Genomic DNA, 18547 nt, shown 5'->3' on the forward strand with positions numbered 1-18547 from the left:
GGGATTCAGTTTCATTTTGTTGCATATGGATTTCCAGTTTTCCCAGCACCATTTGTTGAAGATGCTATCCTTCCTCCATTGCATGCTTTTAGCCCCTTTATCAAATATAAGATAGTTGTAGTTTTGTGGATTGGTTTCTGTGTCCTCTATTCTGTACCATTGGTCCACCCGCCTGTTTTGGTACCAGTACCATGCTGTTTTTGTTACTATTGCTCTGTAGTATAGTTTGAAGTCTGGTATCGCTATACCGCCTGATTCACCCTTCCTGCTTAGCATTGTTTTTGCTATTCTGGGTCTTTTATTTTTCCATATGAATTTCATGATTGCTTTCTCTATTTCTATAAGAAATGCCATTGGGATTTTGATTGGCATTGCATTAAACCTATAGAGAACTTTTGGTAATAAAGTCATTTTGATGATGTTAGTTCTGCCTATCCATGAACAGGGTATATTTTTCCATCTTCTAAGATGTTCTTCTATCTCTCTCTTTAGGGTTCTGTAGTTTTCATTGTATAAGTCTTTCACCTCTTTTGTTAGGTTGATTCCTAAGTATTTTATTTTTTGGGGGGATATTGTGAATGGAGTGGTTGTCCTCATTTCCATTTCAGAGGATTTGTCACTGATATACAGGAATGCCTTTGATTTATACGTTTTGATTTTATATCCTGCCACTTTGCTGAATTCATTTATTAGCTCTAATAGTTTCTTTGTAGACCATTTTGGGTCTGCTAGGTATAGAATCATGTCATCTGCAAATAGTGATAATTTAAGTTCTTCTTTTCCTATTTTTATGCCTTTAATTTCTTTCGTCTGTCTAATTGCTCTGGCCAGTGTTTCGAGAACTATGTTGAACAGAAGTGGTGAGAGAGGGCATCCCTGTCTTGTTCCAGATTTTAGAGGGAATGCCTTCAATTTTTCTCCATTCAGAATGATGCTAGCCTGAGGCTTAGCATAGATTGCTTTTACAATGTTGAGGTAAGTTCCTGTTATCCCTAGTTTTTCTAGCGTTTTGAACATAAAGGGATGCTGTACTTTGTCGAATGCTTTTTCTGCATCTATCGAGATGATCATATGGTTCTTATTTGTAAGTCTATTGATGTGGTGAATAACATTAATTGATTTCCGTATATTGAACCAGCCTTGCATCCCAGGGATGAATCCTACTTGATCATGGTGCACAATTTTTTTGATATGTTTTTGAATCCGATTTGCCAGAATTTTATTGAGGATTTTTGCATCTAGGTTCATTAGAGATATTGGTCTGTAGTTTTCTTTCTTTGAAGTGTCTTTGTCTGGTTTAGGAATCAGGGTGATGTTGGCCTCGTAGAATGAATTTGGAAGTTCTCCCTCTTTTTCTATTTCCTGAAATAGCTTGAAAAGTATTGGTATTAGTTCCTCTTTAAAGGTTTTTGTAAAACTCTGCTGTATACCCATCCGGTCCTGGGCTTTTCTTAGTTGGTAGTCTTTTGATGGTTTCTTCTATTTCCTCAATTGATATTGGTCTGTTTAGGTTGTCTATATCCTCCTGCCTTAATCTGGGCAGGTCATATGACTTAAGAAATTTATCGATGCCTTCACTATCTTCTATTTTATTGGAGTATAAGGATTCAAAATAGTTTCTGATTATCTTCTGTATTTCTGAAGTGTCTGTTGTGATATTGCCTTTTTCATCCCGTATGCTAGTAATTTGATTTCTCTCTCTTCTTCTCTTCGTTAGCATGGTAAGGGTCTGTCGATTTTATTTATTTTTTCAAAGAACCAACTTTTAGTTTTGTCAATCTTTTCAATTGTTTCTTTTGTTTCGATTTCATTAATTTCAGCTCTGATTTTAATAATTTCTTGCCTTCTACTTCTTTTGCTGTTGTTTTGCTCTTCTTTTTCTAGGATTTTGAGATGGAGTATGAGATCATTTATTTGTTGGTTTTTTTCTTTTTTTAAGGAATGAACTCCAAGCAATGAATTTTCCTCTTAGAACTGTTTTTAATGTGTCCCATAGATTCCGATATGTTGTGTCTGTGCTTTCATTTATCTCTAAGAGTTTTTTAATTTCCTCCTTGATGTCTTCTATAACCCATTGATCATTTAGTAACCAATTGTTCATTCTCCAAGTGATGCATGTTTTTTCCTTCCTTCTTTTATCGTTGATTTTCAGTTTCATTCCATTATGATCAGATAAGATGCATGGTATTATCTCCACTCCTTTATATTGTCTAAGAGTTGCCCTGTGACATAATATATGATCTATTTTTGAGAAGGATCCATGTGCTGCTGAGAAAAAAAGTGTAACTGCTTGATGTTGGGTGGTATATTCTATATATATATCAATTAAGTCTAGGTTATTAATTGTGTTATTGAGTTCTATAGTTTTTTTATTCAACTTTTGTTTGGAAGATCTGTCTAGTGGTGAGAGAGGTGTGTTGAAGTCTCCCATGATTATTGAATGTTGGTCTATTAGACTCTTAAACTTGAGAAGAGTTTGTTTGATGAACATAGCTGCACCATTGTTTGGGGCATATATATTTATGATAGTTATGTCTTGTTGGTTTATGGTTCCCTTGAGAAGTATGTAGTGTCCCTCTTTATCCCTTTTGATTAACTTTGGCTTGAAATCTATTTTATTTGATATGAGTATGGACACTTCTGCTTGTTTCCGAAGTCTATATGAGTGATATGATTTTTCCCAACCTTTCACCTTCAGTCTATGTATGTCTTTTCCTATCAAATGCGTCTCCTGTAGGCAGCATATTGTTGGGTCTTGTTTTGTGATCCATTCTACTAGCCTGTGTCTCTTGATTGGTGAGTTTAAGCCATTAACATTTAGGGTTATTATTGAGATATGGGTTGTTCTTCCAGCCATATTTGTTTATTTATGTTACTAAACATGGTTTGTTTTCCTTTTTGATTATTTCCCCCCCCCTTTACTGTCCTACCTCCCACTGTTGGTTTTCATTGTTATTTTCCATTTCCTCTTCCTGTAATGTTTTGCCAAGGATGTTTTGAAGACATGGTTTTCTAGCTGCAAATTCTTTTAACTTTTGTTTATCATGGAAGGTTTTAATTTCATCTTCCATCCTGAAGCTTAATTTCGCTGGATACATGATTCTTGGTTGGAACCCATTTTCTTTCAGTTTTTGAAATATGTTATTCCAGGATCTTCTAGCTTTCAGAGTCTGTATTGAAAGATCAGCTGTTATCCTGATTGGTTTACCCCTAAATGTAATCTGCTTCCTTTCTCTTGTAGCTTTTAAAATTCTCTCCTTATTCTTTATGTTGGGCATCTTCATTATAATGTGTCTAGGTGTGGATCTCTTATGGTTTTGCGCATTCAGCATCCTGTATGCTTCTAGGATTTGGGATTCTGTCTCATTCTTCAAGTCTGGAAAGTTTTCTCGTATTATTTCATTGAATAGGTGGCTCGTTCCTTTGGTTTGGACCTCTATACCTTCCTGTATCCCAATGACTCTTAAGTTTGGTCTCTTTATATTATCCCATATTTCTTGGATGTTCTGCTCATGGTTTCTTAACAGTTTTGCTGAGCTGTCTATGTTCTTTTCAAGTTGAAATACTTTGTCTTCATTGTCTGATGTTCTATCTTCTAAGTGTTCTACTCTGCTGGTAGTATTCTCAATTGAGGTTTTAAGTTGGTTTTTTGCTTCCTGCATTTCTAGGATTTCTGTTTGTTTGTTTTTTATTACCTCTATCTCCCTGTATAGTTGATCTTTTGCTTCTTGGATTTGTTTATGTAATACATTGTCGAAGTGGTCGAAGTGATCTTTCATTGTCTGATTTTGCTGTCTAATGTCTTCCTTGAGACTCCAGATCATCTGCAGCATGTATATCCTGAATTCTTTATCTGACATTCCATCTGCTGCAGCTATTACCTCTTCTAAAGTTGAGTTCACCTGCATTGCTTGTGGTCCTTTCTTTCCTTGTCTTTTCATATTGCTCGTGTTTCTTTCTGCTTAGTGAAACTGTTGTGTTTTTGAAATTTTCCCCCTATATATTTATATTGCTCTTGTATAGTTGAAAAGTCTCCCTTGCAGGGGCGGGTGGCAGCTCTGCTCCTCCTCCAATTGGGGTGATCTGTCTACCACTCTGGTGGGCCGCTGAGACTGTTCTGCCGGTTGGTCGCAGGTCTGCCTACCTTGGAGGCATGGGCAGCGGCTCTGCTCTGCCCTTCCTCCAATTGGTGTGACGTGTCTACCACGTCCGTGAACCCCTGGGCCTGTTCTGTCAGTTAGTCGCGGATCTGACTACCTTGCAGGCGCGGGCGGCGGCTCTGCTCTGCCCCTTCTCCAATTGGGTTGTCGTGACTACCACGCCGGCAGGTCGCTGGGCCTGTTCTGGGCGCGGGTGGCGGCTCTGCTCTGCCCCTCCCCCAAGTGGTGTGACGTGTCTACCATGCCGGTAGGCCACTGGGCCTGTTCCGCCAGTCTGTCACAGGCCTGCCTATTATGCGGGCTCGGGTGGAGGATCTGCTCTGCCCCTACTCCAATTGGGGTGTCTTGACTACTACGCCGGCAGGTCGCAGGACCTGTTCTGGGTGCGGGTGGTGGCTCTGCTCTGTCCCTGCTCCAATTGGGTTGACGTGACTACGATGCTGTCGGGCCGCTGGGCCTGCTCCGACCGCGGGAGAAGGCTCTGCTCTGCCCCTACTCCAATTGGGATGACGGGTGACGTGTCTACCACACCAGCAGGCCGCTGGGCCTGATCCGCCGGTCGGACGCAGGTCTGCCTACCTTGCGGACTCGGGAGACAGCTCTGCTCTGCCCCTCCTCCAATTTGTGTGACGTGTCTACCACACCAGTAGACCGCTGGGCCTGTTCCGCCGGTCGCAAGTCTGTCTACCTTGCAGGCTTGGGCGGCGGCTCTGCTCTGCCCCTACTCCAAATGGAGTGATGTGACTGCCATGCTGGCGGGCCGCTGGGCCTGATCCGGGCTACAACTATTTTTAAAAAATAATAATAATCAAGGAAATGAAAATTAAAATCATCATGAGATTCCATTTAACCTGTCAAAAATAAATGTAGACAAGAATGAATCTTAGCAAGACTATGTATTAACAGAAACATGCTGCAATTTGGAAGACCCAATTTGAAGATATTTGGGCACAAGGGAGTCTTGTGGTGATGGTTCAGTTTAGCATCTGGACTATGGTTTGTGGTTATATGAAGCTACACATGTGCATAGAGCCATATAAATGAACATACCCAAAGAAGTAAGTGTATAATTGGTGGAATCTAATAACCTTTATGGTGTATACCAATGTCAATTTTCTAGCTTTTTATTGTGTGATAGCTATGCAGGATGCTGACATTAAGAAGTACACAGGAGGGCTGGGGATGTGGCTCAAGTGGTAATTCGCTCGCCTGGCATGCTCGGGGCGCTGGGTTCGATCCTCAGCACCACATAAAATAAAATAAAGATGTTGTGTCCACTGAAAACTGAAAAATAAATAAAAAAAGAGAGAAAGAGAAAGATCTTAAGAAGTGCACAGGACTCCTTTGCAACTTTTTTCCATTTCCTTGACTAGAAATCTGAAATCTTAAGTGTCAGCAAGCTGTACTTCCTCCAAAAGCTTTAAGGGAAAAACAATTCCTTACCTCATTGGGTGTCTGTGGCCACCTCACTCCACTCTCTGCCTCAGTGGTCACATTGCCTTCTCCTTTTGTCTGTGTAATTTTCTTAATATCTTTTGTTTTTTGAGAGAGAGAGAATTTTTTAATATTTATTTTTTAGTTTTCAATGGACACAGCATCTTTATTTTATTTTTATATGGTGCTGAGGATCAAACCCAGCACCCCGCGCATGCCAGGCGAGCGTGCTACCGCTTGAGCCACATCCCCAGCCCTCTTAATGTCTTATCATTGGATTTAGGGCCCACCTAGGTAATCCAGCATGTTTTTATCTCAGAATCCTTAATTACATCTGCCAAAACACTTTTTCAAAAGGAGGTAACATCCATAGATTTCAGGGATTAAGACATGGACATATCTTTTGGGAAGTTACCTTCAGCCCACTATAAATGTTAATATCATAAAAAGAGGCAAGTCAGGGCAAACCTTCTCATGAAAGTAAAGCCTACCTTGCCAAAACAAACAGAAACAAACCAGATCCAAACAAACACAAACCTGAATCTAATTAAGCCTCTAGATTCAAAAGCCAATTTAAGGAAAAACAGGAAGTAAAACATTCCCAGGATGCAGTCAACAAAATTCAGACTCAGAAACTCAACAAAAAAAAACCTGGGCTTCTTCAACAATTGAATTGATTGCAAGAGAGGAAAAAGGAGGAAGAAAGAAATTTACAGTGTATGTAAAGAATATCATCTTAAGCAACATCAGCTTTCCCTCACCAGATTCTCCCCACCACTCCTCAGCCCATCTCACCTCTTCAGTCAGGATTCAGTATCATCTTCTTTGCTCTCCCTGTATCCTCTATGTGCTTCCATAGTGTGCTTTAGCTGTGTAACCTATTTAGTTCTCCCAGCTTCCACATTATAAGCAACATCCAGTTGCGCTCTGGGGACTGACTTTATTTGGATCCTAATTCGAAAAACTTTTAAAGAATAGGGAAATTTGAACACTAATTGATATGTTAGTCTTGTAAATTTTAAACTGAATGTATTTTCTTAAGACCCCTATTCTTTTAGATAGGATATTGAAATGTTTATAGATGAGATTGAAGTAAGTCTGGGACTTACTTCAATATAATTAGTGACAGAAGAAGTAGATGAATTTATAGATGAAACAAGATTGTCCATGAGGGGATGTTTTTGAAAACTGGGCCATGAGCACATGGAGATACATATTACTATTATCTCTACTTTTATGTGTGTTTTGAAATTATCTATAACAAAAAGTTTAAAGTCTGTAAGAATTGACCTGTCCAGTCTGCCCTTGCCCCACCCATCATAGTGCTTGAGGATTTGTTTGGCTAGTGATCCTCCCAGCTTTTCTTCATGGTAATGAGTGAGGCTTTGAGGGCTGGATCATTAGCTTTCAGTTATTCTAGCTTAAAATTAGAACCCAAGAAAAGAACAAAATACATTTCCCTTTGAGAATACGTTTTTTCAGTGAGTATTCCTTGACCAGAACCTCCCCATCATCCTCACCCCATCTCACCTCTTCCATCTGAATTCAGTATCACCCCTTTTGCTCTCCCTGTACCTTCTGCGTACTTCCACAGTGTATTTGAACTGTGTAATCTATTTGGTTCTTCCAGTTTCCACATTATAAATTACTGGAAGATACTAACCCTATTTGCTGTTTTGTTCATCTGTGGATTCCCTTGTCACTCCTATACTTAACGTTGGACCTGGTAAGCTCTATAAATGGATGATTGAATGGGGGGGAGGCAAGCAGTGGAAAACTGGGATTGCACTTGTAAATAAAATATAAAACACTACATTATCCTCTCAAGTAGTCCATCCTTTTCCCAGATTTCCAAGGTAAACTACAGAACTTTTTTGAACATTTTTTCTTCTGCCCATCCTCAGGCAGAGCTGCTAATGAGGTGTAATGCATTGCACATGAAAGATGAGTAGCCAGTGCAGAAAAATGAAATTTGGGTTTCTGCATAATCAAATGTTGCTTATTTCCATTTTTTCCCAGAGCATATAATTCATTTTCAGAGACCATCTTTCTATGCTGTTTATTTTGCTGTTCTATGTATATTCCTTTTCAGTCTGTCTTCTGAATTATTTGTTTTAATTAGTTATACATGACAGTAGAATACATTTTGATATACATAAATGGAGTATAACTTTTCATTCATCTGGTTGTACATGATATTATGATTACAGATGATGTAATCATATATGCACATAGGGTAATAATGTCCAATTCATTCTAATGTCATTCCTATACCCATGCCCCCTCCCCTCCTTTCACTCCCCTCTTTCTAGTTCAAAATACCTCTATTCTTCCCCCTCCCCCATTGTGAATTATTATCCATATATCAGAGAAAACATTTGGCCTTTGGTTCTTTGGGATTGGCTTATTTCACTTAGCATGATGTTCTCCAGTTTCATCCATTTACTGGCAAATACCATAATTTTTTTTATTCTTAAAGGCTTGGTAATATTCCATTAGGTATATATACCAGTTTCTTTATCCATTCATCTGTTGAAGGGCATCTAGGTTGATTCCATAATTTAGCTGTTTTGAATTGAGCTTCTATAAACATTGATGTGGCTGTATCACTGTAATATGCTGATTTTAAGTCATTTGGGTATAAACCTAGGAGTCGGATAACTGGGTCAAATGGTTGTTCCACTCTCCACACTGCTTTCCATAGTGGTTGCGCCAATTTACAGCCCCACCAACAATGTATGAAGTATACCTTTTTTCCCCACATCCTCACCAACATTTATTGTTGCTTATATTCTTGATGATTGCCATTCTGATTACTCCAGTAAGATGGAATCTCAGTGTAGTTTTGCATTTCTCTTAATTACTAGAGATGTTGAACATTTTTTCATATATTTGTTGATTGACTGTGTTTCTTTTTCTGTGAATTGTCTGCCCATTTATTGATTGTGGTGTGTGTGTGTGTGTGTGTGTGTGTGTGTTAAGTTTTTTGAGTTCTTTATATATCCTGTAGATTAATGTTCTATCTGAGGAGGTGTGTTTGATAGATCTTTTTTCCATTCTGTAAGCTCTCTCTTCACATGCTTGAATGCGAAGAAACTTTTTAGTTTGATTCCATCCCATTTATTGATTCTTGATTTTACTTCTTGTTCTTTAGGAGTCTTGTTAAGGAAGTCAGGTCCTAAGCAGATGTGGCAGATATTTGGGCCTACTTTTTCTTCTATTAGGCACAGGGTTTCTGAGTGTATTTTAAGATCATGATTAGAATGCAACCTACTGGGAAAAAGTACAAGAAATTTTCTGGCAATATCATTTTGTGCTATAGATAGGATTATCTTGCAGTTTCCTAGTGAATGGCAGTTTGTAAAACAGACTTCTAAGAGCCCATCAAACTTCAGAGTTTGGAGAAACTAAGAAACCAATGCTCCCTTCCCTGTTCACACACATACACACCCATTACACAGGATAGCTTTTCATGACATTTTGCTCTCTTAAAATAGTGCATATTGTTTAGTCTTTAAATCTGGACTAGTTGCTAAACTAGTACTTTCAAATTTAAACTCTTGAGAAAATAGGACATAGAAGTAATAACTCTTATCTTAAAAAAAGGCATAACATTATCATTTCCTTTTGATCACATAGTGTTGGATGATTTCTCATTTGTATAGAAACCAGCTGAGTAAATCTTAGACTTTAGAATGTAATTACTGGACATTTTAACCTTATTCAAGACTTAAAGATATCTTATTTTCTCTCTAGGTGGTACGGGACTATAATCTTCAGCTATTTTTACAAGAGAATGCTGTATTTCACAAACCTCAACCCTTCCAGTTCCAGCCCTGTGACAGTGATACTGTAAGGAGAATTCAGATTCTCTTATCATTTTTTTAAATTATATTTGTGCTTACATAGTTATCATCCTTGGAATAGACAGGGAGAGCTGAGTGTATCTCATTAATTTTGTAACAACACTATGAAGATGTAGAGAAACCATGACATTTCTTCTGTCTACCATGTAAGGAACACACCCAGTGTCTTTATAATAACAACTTCCTACTGAATAAGATGAAGTTATGAAACAAAAGTAATGAAAATCTGAAAACTGAGGGAAGAAGAAAAATTATTCAACAGATTTATTAATATGTACATCATGCTTTCTGTACATGAAATTCTTTTATGTAATACCTCTCAAAGAACCCAGTGGTTAAATTTTAACCAGAGTAGAATGAATAATGTAATAATATATATGGGCATAGAGATATTTTAATTGGCTTTAGAAAGCAATTATAGGCCTTTGATAATTCATTTAAGATTTTAGAATGTTAACATAAACCTCAAATTGGCAACTTTTAGAGAACTTACATTAATTATACATTTTTCTTAAGTTTAAGGGAAATGTTTGCCATTATTTGAATTTTTAAAATGATGAACAAAAATATGAATTTTTTGACACAAAATAATGAAATTTAGCTTCTACAAAATGAGAAGTAATATTGGCATTCTAATACATTCTCTAAAAGTAGGCAAACCAAGAGGGAAGTCAAATTATATTCAAAAACTCTTTTAGTAAATTTAGAATCTGAAAGGAGTATATGATATATTTTCAGAGTTTAATGATATCACTTTAATAGAAATGTATTTGTTGGTGACATCCTCATTATTTTTCTTATATTTTGAATAGCCCTGTTAATAGCTATATAAGGAAATACAGGACTGGGGATTGTAGCTCAGTGGTAGAGCACTTGCCTGGCATGTATAAGAGCCTGGATTCAGTCCCTAGTACTGCAAAAAGGATAGAATAAAATAAGAGAAATATTTAGGAAAAAAAGAAATATAGGAAATTAGTATTTGCTTCTTAGATAATGGCTTTTGCCATTTATATTAGTGACCTTTTGAACAAATCAGATTTTTCTTAACGACTCAATGATATTGTCCTATAATTTGACTTCTTTGAAGCTTGGGATGAATGAAGTAGAGCCTTAGAAGAAACAGAGCACGGACAAGTTTATCAAACTTGACTTAAAATTGTGACTAACTAGAGAATATTTTATTTTTGCCTATTTGCCACATAAAAATCAATCATCTTACTTTCAAAGGCCAATTGTAGCCCTAAGTCCTTCTATCTTTGTTTCTAAACACTGCTAAATGTTCTTAGCTGTTGTGTTCCTGATTGCCTTATAATTCTAACTCTGTGCTGTGTTTTCTATCCTTGTGCAATCTTTACTGGGTAGAGTTTAAGAGCTGCCCAACTGGTGGATATTGAGCTCTCCCCTGTCAGTGCTTTGAGAATGACCATAGCTGAGGTATATCGGGGTATGGGTCAAGGGTGGGAGGGATGGAATGTCTGGGGTTGCATGTTAATGAAGGGTGGGACCTGGTGTGTGACTGAGTCATAATTGTCTATATACAGGGCCCCTGAATGCATCAGCAGTAGCTTTCTGATTTTCCCTTATAACCTAGGGATTTCCTTTACTTTGTATAGTAAATAGATTGAGCTTCTCATTTTTCCTTTTGTCTGAAACACCTTAGTTTTCCCAACAGGAGTGTGGGAAGAACCCAAGAGCTAATCTTGGCTGTAATAAAGAAGGAATTGTATCCTAAGAAGGAAAAGAGATTTGCCCAGAGTCATGTGGGGAATGAATGACACATAGCTGTTTTGATTGCAGTTCTAATGCTCTTTCTGTTATGCTGTTGTTTCCTGAAAAAAATGTTGGAAACTTAGAAGCCATTAATTTTTTTTCATAATAGAAAACAATAAATACCTGTGGTTTTATAAAAATCCTTATAATGATTTTGAAAACGTTAACTATAAAATATTTCATGTATAATTTTTGTTGTTATAAATTAAGCATTCTTATTGCTTACAAAAAACAAATTTACAAGGTTGGGGATATAGCTAAGTGGTAAAGTGCTTGCCTTGCATGTCAATTCCCAGTGCCAATAAATAAGTAAACAAACAAACAAATTCCCAAGCAAGTATTTTTACTCAGTATGGACCAGTATTTTTCCTTATGGGAATGGAGCCATTGTTTACTTGCTTCTCAGGTTTTACTTCTTGGAGCTGGTAGCACAAAGCTTGGCATGAAGTGAAGAGAATACAAGTCAGTGTCCATTAACTCATTTTTTCTGCCAGCTGAATCTTGGACATGTAGGAAGTACCACTCACCTCTATCTTCAGTGTGTTTCTGAAATTGCTCTTGTTGGTTCTGTTTTGAAACATATCTCAGTTCAACAAACACTGAACCCCTACTGTATGTTCCAGTCACTCAACTAAATGCTAAGGATAGCTATGACATGCTGAACTATAGACCTCAGGCTAGATGAGCTTTCTGTCTTTTCATAAGTTTATTGAGGCATATTTACATATCATATAATTTACCCATTTCAAGTGTGTTCAATGATTTTAATGAATTTACCAAATTATGTTTCATCATCATAAATAAGTTCTAGAATATTTTCATGATCCTGATATGATCCTGCATGTCTATTTATTGTTAATCCACATCACCCCTCCCAGATACAGTCAACCACTCTTTCTAGTTTTATTCTTTTTAGATTTGCTTTTTCTAAATTAAATCATACAATATGTGTAGTCTCTTATGCTTTGCTGCTGTCATTTAACATAATGTTTTCGAGATTCATCCATGTTGTAGAATGCAGCAGTATGTTTTGTTCCTTTTTATTCCTGAATAGTATTCCATCATATGAGTATACCACATTTTGTTTATCTGTTTATCTATTCATCAGTTTGAACATTTAGCTTGTTTCTCACTTTTGCTCTTTATGAATAGTGCTACTATGTTAATTGCTATGCCAGTCTTTGTATGAATGTGTTTTCATTTCTCTTGGGTTACTGGGTCATAGTAAATTCCTGATTAAGTGTTTAGCAAACTGCCAAACCAATTGCAAGAGTAACTGCAGAATTTCATATTTCCATCAGTATTGGGTAAGGGTTCTCATTTCTCCACATCTCCACCAATATTGATTGTTATTTGTAGTTTGTTTTTTTTTTCCCATTTAACACTCCACTATTGAGCTTCTTCCCCCCACCAGCCCTGTCTCTTTGGTTATAGCCTTGCTCGTGGTTGTGAAATATCTCATGGTAGTTTTTATTTGCATTTGCCTATGACTAATATTGTTGAATGTTTCATGAGCTGATTAGCCATTTATATATCTACTTTGGGAAATGTCTATTCAAAACTTTTTTGTTCATTTTTTTTATTGGATTGTTTGGATTAGATTTTTGAAGATGAATTGAGATTTATCTTATAGAAATTGAGGAATAATATGTCAGGAAGTTAAGACAGCAATTGAAAACAAACAAACAAAAAAAATAGGTGGCATTCATTGAACATTTATTTTATGCTAGACATTTTTCTAATTACATGACCTATATTAAATCATATAATCCTCATGACAGCCCTATGTCTTAGGTGCTGTTTTTCATCTCCCCTAATCAGGGTCCCTCAACTAGAAATTTTATAGCTAAAACATTTGTAAGTATACGACCTGTTCCTGAGATGGCAAATAGTCTTGGGATGAAAGAGAAACTGAAAATCCCATAGGCATATGTTGCAACCAGATTTTATGTTTGGTAATTCTAAATACATTGTTAGATGGAGAACTATGGAATATTTTCAAGTAGGACAAAATATGATGAGATCCATTGCAGAAGTAGGACAGTATTGTTCTTAATCAAAATTTGAATTAAGACTATGTAGTTGCTAATATTTTCTCTAAATTTTGGTAAGATACATGTAGGAAAGTCATAGGATGTTTAACGTTACTACTGTAATAAAATATAACTTATTATCATATACTGTGTTAAAACTTAAAGAGAAAAAGTTTTCAGATAATCCACTTCAAATTGCAGTGTTCTACAAAAGTTCAAAACATCCAACTAAAAACATATAGTCACAGTATTAGCATAGGAATTTATTTAAGGCTTGGAATTATTATGCCTTTTATTTCTGACTGATAGAATTCCCTTTCATGTTATCTTAATATATGATTAATCATAAGATGATTACAAGTAACAGTGACCAAAGGAAAGTGTTGTTTGATGTGACCTAGTAGCTATCTTGTGGTTAATATTGAAAGGAGCTAGCCAGGCATGGTGGCACATACCTATAATCCCAGTGGTTTGGGAGGCTGAGGCAGGAGGATCAAGAGTTCAAAGCCAGCCTCAGCAACTTAGCAAGGGCCTAAGCAACTCAGGTAGACCTGTCTCTAAATAAAATACAAAAAAACCCCACCAAAACCTGGAGATATGGTTCAGTGGTTAAGCACCGCTGGGTTCAATCCTTGGTCCCCTCAGTCAACCCCCCCAAAAAAAATAATATTGAAAGGAGGTTTTCTTATCTATTGTCTATATTTCCATATTGTGTTATTGATTTCTAAAGTATCCTTTCTTTATACCTCATTACCATTTATCAGATGATAGTAACAAGTCAAAAATTCTTTAAAAAAAATGAGCAGAGTACATCTTTCTTTGCAGAAATGAGTTTTTAATGCAAAATTATTCTGAGGAGGATATGGAATGTGTCCTAAAACACCTCCCTAAATAACAGGTATTCTGTTTAGAACTGACAAGTACATTGATTAGAATATCAGTGTTGAAGAGTCCTTCAGCTGTCACACAGGTCATACTGGTGTTAGATATTCATACAGGTATTATACAAGAACAAGTCCTAGGTCTTAGTATCTAAAACTATCTGTTTATATTATATATTTTTAAATTCTTTGATTTATTCTCCTTGTATATAAAATGACTATTTTATTGGGTATGAAATTAAACTTTTGACTCAATGCCTGGCACATAGTGGTCGGTAAAGAGCTAGATGGATCTTTATGTTTTTCCTTTTTGTTTTAGGTTTTGCCCCTCATTGCTTCAGGAAATATCAAAATATCAAATATAGATGATACTACAAAGATTACAAAATCTTGCAGTACTTAACTTCCTTTTTAAACTGATTACAGCAAGTCCCGTGGGACTTCTGTTCTCTTATTGTATTACCCAAAGTAAATCTTATTAACCTCTTTCTTAGCATTTTATAAGCCTGAAAGGCAATAGCTGACAGTTACCTCCCTATGACCTGCACTTTTCAGCATCTCTGTCCTGCATATGTGCCCACCTTCCGTTTGCAAAACCAGTAACATAAGTCCTTCAAAGTGTTTCTCACATCCTATGAAAAAGCACAAGGTCAACCAGGGATAGGAAAAAATATGGGAAACACACGTCTATAAAACTTGGATAAGTATGATCTATAGAGGCAGCAAAACAAGGAAATGTTCTCTCAAGCTTCCTGGTGGGAATGAGAAAACCCTTTCCTCTTTTCTTTCCTTGAATTGTAATTAACAAGATCTTCAGAGATAATGGTAGCAAAAGGGCTGACATAAAATTTCTGATACATGGTATTTTCCTGTTATTCTAGCGACCATTTCAGATATTTAACTCTGCCTTCTCTAGATTAACAGTTACATTAAGTAAAAAGTCCACTTGCTTGAGGACATCTGCATATTTAAGGTTTGCTTAAGTGGAGTTTTTTTGTTTTGTTTTGTTTTGTTTTGTTTTGTGATGCTGAAGATTGAACCCAGGGCTTTTAAATGTAAGGCAAGCACTCTACCAACTGAGCTATATCCCTAAACCTTAAGTGGAGCTTTTTATGCATTTATTAAAATTAAATATTTAACAAGAATTTCCCTTGTCTATAAAGGACCATATCGGGCTAATGTATCCTGTAGCAAATTTACCTGGAAATTCTGTTACGTAAGCCAGGTGTACTGGTGAACACCTATGATCCTTGCCAGGCCAAGGAGGCAGGAGGTTCGCAAGTTGAAGGCCAGCCTGGGCAACTTAAAGAGACCCTGTCTCAAAATAAAATTTTAAAAAAGGGTTTGAGGTATAGCTCAGAAATAGAATGCTCCTGGGTTCAATTCCCAGTACCAAAAGGGGAAAAAAAAATCTCAAGTTATGGGTAGCTCTTTCCACTGGTGGTAATTTTGTATTTATATAGCAATGTCTCATAAACAGGAAAGATGATGATAGAGATTCTGTGGAAAATCTTCCCATTCAGGAAATAGCTGCCAGGTATATGTGGCAGGTGGCATCCAAAACTGAAAAGCTGCAGCTAAAGACATGAGCGCTACTTTGTAGAATCAGCAGTGTTGACAGGTAGGCATTCAGTAGGGGTTGTTCTCATTTCTTCAGCCTTCCAGAAAGGGTTTATTTGATTCTCATAGAAAGCCTACCATCTATGTGATAGGCCCTCTGCTGGATTAGTCACCTTTCTCCTGGATTAGTTCCTTCTCTAAGCATCCAGAGAGCTTTCAATAGATGCCTTGGTGATGTATTGACGTACAGGGTTTGGGGATTTTGTGTGTGCATCTCTGTGTGTGTATTGGTTTATATTGAGTATTGAACCCTAAGGCACTTCGCCATTGAACTATACCCTCAGCTCTCCTTTTTTATTTTTAATTTTGAGATAGGGTCTCACTAAGTTGCTTGAACTTATAATCCTCCTGCCTCAGCCTCTCGAGTCACTGAGATTTCAGGGATATAATTTTTGCTTAGATTTGCCCTTGCTATTCTAGCTGTTCTGACCTAAGAGAATGGTACTCCTTTATCAGAGTTCTCATCAGCCTTAATGGAATTGTACTGTACATCCTTTTAACCAGTTGTCCAGTCTTCCAGAATTGCCTCAAGACTCAGACCACAACATTAATTCTCTAGTTTATTCACCTGAAAGTCTAGGCACACAATCCAATTATGCAGTTGAACTGCCACTTTTCTCTGCAGTGAAGGTGCTACTGTCCCAGCTTGATCAGAATAAGCTTAAGACATGTCTTTGACAGTACACTGCTCCACCTCCTCTCCAAGGTGTGTGTAAGGTTTAAAATATGTGACTTTAGGTTTTACAGACTCTTACCAAAAAAGGCTTTGGGCCAAATCTGTTTCAAAATTCAGAAATTTTCAGAAACAATCCCTGTACCATCATTACACACTGAATAGGACATGAGGAAGCACCTGATGATCAAACAACACAGTATTTTTTGCAGTAAAACATTTCAATATTCATACCAAGTTAAATGAATAAAAGCCTATAAATAACATCTCCTTAGTTCAAGACTAACTCACTTTGCTTCAAATGAGTTCTAAACTTAAAAAAAAAAAGATCTTTGTGATTTTCAGAGCATTTTGAATTCCAGAATTATAGATTCTGAACCTATTATTGCATTCCAAGCACAAACCTACAGAGATCCAGGTCTTTTTACTTTTTTTCCCCTTTTTCTTGAGATGGGCATTTCACTCTGTTCCCTATGTTGCCCTGGCTGGTCCAGGACTCATAGAGTCATGCTGTCCTCCTGCCTCAACTTCCTGAGTAGCAGGGACTACAGGAGTGTACCAGCATTCCTGACAAAAGGGACCTCTTGAGAATAAATAAAAATTAACTTAAATAAAAATTAACTTAATTGAATATATTAGAAAACATCAAAAAGAATTAGTGGATTGGGCTGTAATGCCAGCAATTCAGGAAGCTGAAACAGGAAGATTGAAAGTTCAAGTTCAGCTTCAACAACATAATAAGACTGTCTCAAAATAAAAATAAAAAGGACTGGGGATGTATCTCAGTGGTAGCATCCCTGGGTTCAATCCCTAGTACTAAAAACAAAAACAAAAAAAATTTAAAATAAGAATAAGACGGATTGATATTAACTTGATAATATCCACCAATGAACTGAAAAATACAATTAGTACACACACTTTGAGTGAAGGTTAATGAGGGCTGGGGATGTAACTCAGTGGTAAAGTACTTGCCTTAAATGAGGATTAATGAGATTGTTCCTGGTACAACAACCCTAATTTTATCTTTTTTCGAAATTTGGTTGGAAAAATAGTATTTTACTGTGCTAGTGGTTTTCATTCGTCACTTTTTCTCTTTCAAATGAACACATTTTGGGTACAGATTTGAAAAGTAAGGACTCTGTTTCCTCTGTGAAATCAGCTTTCTCTCCCAGCTCACTTTGTCATCCTATACAGGTACTCAGATATCTGTCTGAACCTTCTGTGCCCTTATAGTAACTTTAAAATGAATTTAAATTAAGCTGGTACAATGGCAAATGCCTGTAATCCCACCTACTCAGGAGATTGAGGCAGGAGAACCACAAGTTCAAGGCCAATTTAGCAAGACCTTGTCTCAAATAATAAAAAGAAATAAGGATATAGCTCAATGGTAGAACAACCCTGGGTTCAGTCCCAAATAAAAGGAATGGAGGGAGAGGATGGGAATGAATCTCGAGAGGTGTCTGAGGACAAAATAGTTGAGATGTGTTAAAATTGATTTATCATAAGTACTAGAATGTTAATTTCCTTTATTTAGTTCTTTAAAATTATTTAATTTATAATTTTTAAAGATCTTAATATTTTATTCTAAATGGACTGGAAATTTTTAAAAACTTAACATTGCTAGTTTTTAAAGCCTTCTCAAACTTATTTGAACCAGTTCGGGTTTTTTTGTTTTGTTTTGTTTTCCTCAAGGAAAATTAAATCAGTTAAATGTCTTATCTCTAATTAAAAACCTTTCCAAAGTTTCATTCAAAGGAAACTTATATTTTAGCAGCGTCTTTTTAATATTATTGTCTCTGTGCTATTAATATTAGTATTAACCAAATAGTACAATTAGTGACACAGTATTAGCATATATGGACAGCATGGAATCTGAGCCAGCAGGGTCTCAATACAGGCTCTAGACCCACTGCTTAGTGGTTGAGTGGCTTTAGGGAAAAAACAACCCTTTCTTCTCTTCCTTCTTTCCCCTCTCCTCTTCCCCCCTCCCCACTCACTGTTTTGAGACAGGGTCTTACTAAATTGCCCACACTGGCCTCTAACTTGTGATCCTCCTACCTTAGCTTCCCAAGTAGCTGGGATTACAGACATGTACCATCATGCCCAACTG

The 18547-nt window shown here is 36.7% G+C and overlaps 1 pseudogene; it reads left to right on the top strand.

Moving 5' to 3' along the window:
* LOC143637774 (F-BAR and double SH3 domains protein 2-like) overlaps positions 1 to 18547 on the top strand; it is a 138030-nt pseudogene that overhangs the window by 60528 nt on the left and 58955 nt on the right.

Source organism: Callospermophilus lateralis, chromosome 11 (genome assembly GCF_048772815.1).
Source record: "Callospermophilus lateralis isolate mCalLat2 chromosome 11, mCalLat2.hap1, whole genome shotgun sequence".
Lineage (NCBI taxonomy): Eukaryota > Metazoa > Chordata > Mammalia > Rodentia > Sciuridae > Callospermophilus > Callospermophilus lateralis.